Source organism: Colobus angolensis, unplaced genomic scaffold, assembly GCF_000951035.1.
Source record: "Colobus angolensis palliatus isolate OR3802 unplaced genomic scaffold, Cang.pa_1.0 Scaffold40, whole genome shotgun sequence".
Classification (NCBI taxonomy): domain Eukaryota; kingdom Metazoa; phylum Chordata; class Mammalia; order Primates; family Cercopithecidae; genus Colobus; species Colobus angolensis.
The window spans coordinates 318,176-320,976 of record NW_012117377.1 but is presented as its reverse complement, the minus strand read 5'-3'; positions in this window follow the sequence as shown (position 1 = coordinate 320,976).

Here is a 2,801-nt window from a genome sequence, read left to right as displayed (position 1 = left end):
TTGTAAACAACTTGAATTTCCATCAGTAGATGAATGTATAAATTATGAGGTAGGAATATTATTCTTCAATAAAAATAAATTATATATAACAATATAAATCTTGAAAAAATTATGCTGAGAGAAAGATTCCAGAAATAAAAAATAACCCACCATAGATATGGAAATTTATGGAATTTGAAATTGAATTTGAATTGAAATTGAATTTGAAATTCCAAATTCGAATTTGGAATTCCATACCATTAATATGGAATTCTAGAGGAGAAAAATATTATAATGACACAAAGCAAATTTTTAATCTCCTAGAACTTGGAAGACAGAGTACTTCAAAAGGCCAGAAAAATTTTTCTGAAGCGAAGAAAATATTCGACATCTTTTGTGTGATGGTGGTTACATTAAAAAGTACATTGACAAAAATATGTGCATTTTATTGTATGTGAATTTTATCTAGAAAGTGCATACAGTTGTCTGATTTTCAAAGAAATACCTGACCTTTTTGCAGAAAATTTTTGTACCATGTCTCAACCATCATGTCTAACAAATAATTAATAAACCCAAGGAATGTTACTTTAACGTGAAGGACTCATTTGTGATGGTGAAAACAATAACAACAACATTATACTTACATACAACTAATTTGGAAAATTTGAAAACTTCTATGAAAATGTCATCTATAGTTTGTAGATGATTTGCTGTCTCATATGTGTTGGAACTTGACATCAAGCATCAAGGTGTCATTTTAACCCCAGGTTTGTGTGTTTGCTATCCCTTAATTTGGCACCATGGATGCATATAGCTAGTGATACAAAAAATAGTGATATGACAGCCAATCACTTAAAACTTAAACTCCTCCTCTACAGAAGAAATAAAACCTCATAGTTAGAAATTCTTAAGTACTGAGTCTCTATTAGTTAGAAATTCTTAAGTAGGTACACCTGAGTCTCTATTTCTATTGTTTATATATTTTCCAGGTGTTATATATCACTTAATATATTTAAAAATCACATATCTCTTAATCCTTAAGTCTGAGACTGGCCATTGTTTCCCAGAAGTTATGGAACTAGAGCTTCACGCTTAATATGGAACAAATTCATAAAATACACATTATGGGTATACATCTTTAAATGACTGCCCATTTCCAAATTTATTAGCTTTACATTTCAAACTTAAATTTTTAATGTGTAATCATTTAAACCCACCTTCATAATGGCTTTCTCACTTGTGTTTGCTCCTAGGCCTGAGTTTCAACCAAAAAAACCCACTGTTGGTTCAATCTAACTATGTTTATTCTTCTACATCTTGGCTTTCATTCCACTGCTTCGCAGCTCAATGAAGAAGTGTTAAAGAAATATGGAAGAATAATTGGACTTGATAGGAAACTCCTCTGATGAGACATCACAAATATCCAATTTGTATTTCTATTATTTTCCAATTGTTTTTATCAGAAACTCTTGCAAGGATATAGGAAAACTGGCTCAGAAAAATCGTGTTCTTGCTGCTGCTTCACTAAGTGTTTCATGCATCATGATATATTTGGTAGCTTGGGGGAGGATTTATTATGTCGCCAACGGGATATTACCACTTCTGAAGAGTTAAAAGACAAAAAGCAGAAACGAATGTAAATGTCTAGCACACAGTTACATTCAAGCACATGCACACTCACACACCACACACACACACACACACAGATCTGAGAGAGAAAAAAAGAGAGGAAATTCAAATTTGTGGTAAAATTCTTGTTTCTCATTTAGCAAAATGTGTTTTTAAAGCCATTAGTATTAGTACAATAGCAGCATAGTTTTATAATGTATTGTGTTCTTAAGTATATGTGAAGATATTTAAGTATTTCCTAATTGACTATGATGTGCTTAATCTTCTTTATAAACCACTGTAAGACATGAAAATGCATTATTAAAAAGAGACATCTTTGCGGGGGAAGATAAACTTTTTTTAAGTTTAGATACTTTCTTAATTGATAATATTTTGGAAATGGAAGAAATGATTTAAGGCAATACCTAAAAACAGCCAAACCTTTTTAGTATTGAATTTATAGAGTTCCATAAGCTGTCTAGATTGCAATCTTCAAAGAGCATGAATTTAACTAGAAGATTAAACCCATGATTGTTATCTATCACATTGTTATGGGTAAGGAGAACACTTTCTAGTTCAACAGCATAAAATTAGTAATTTATGTATCCATTGAGCATTAATTGGATGTAAGTTTATTAAACATAAAATATTTATATATCACTGTTGTTAATAGCTGTAGTACTCACTCTTGGAATATTATGACAAAGATTACATTATAGACTGAAAGATGGCAGATACTACTGCTGTCTTGTTCATTGCTTTATTTCCATTCACTAGTGTATGGCCTGAGTACAGTAAATAATCAATCAGCATTTCATGTGTGAAAAGAAATGAATTCAAAGTAAGCTTTATAGTTATATATATTCACAATCTTAACTCGTGATTCGTCCATAAAGAGTTTTATTTTAAATTTTGTATACTTTATGGTAATTATTTTGTATTCCAGAAGGATATTTTAGTACAATAAGTTTTATGTCAACACAATTAATCCTTGTATTTGACAAATGAGATTTTCCCCCATAAACAAATTACACACTGGGAAAAAGAAAAACAGAAAAAAAATGTTTAAAACAAATATACACTGTTTGAAGAATCCTAATAAGATGACTATCTGTATTCTCCAGCATCTGCCTGAAACTCCATGTATGTCTCACCAGTTGCCTCTATTTTCCCACTGTCTCTCTTCAGGGAACCTGTTTCCTGTATTTTTTGTT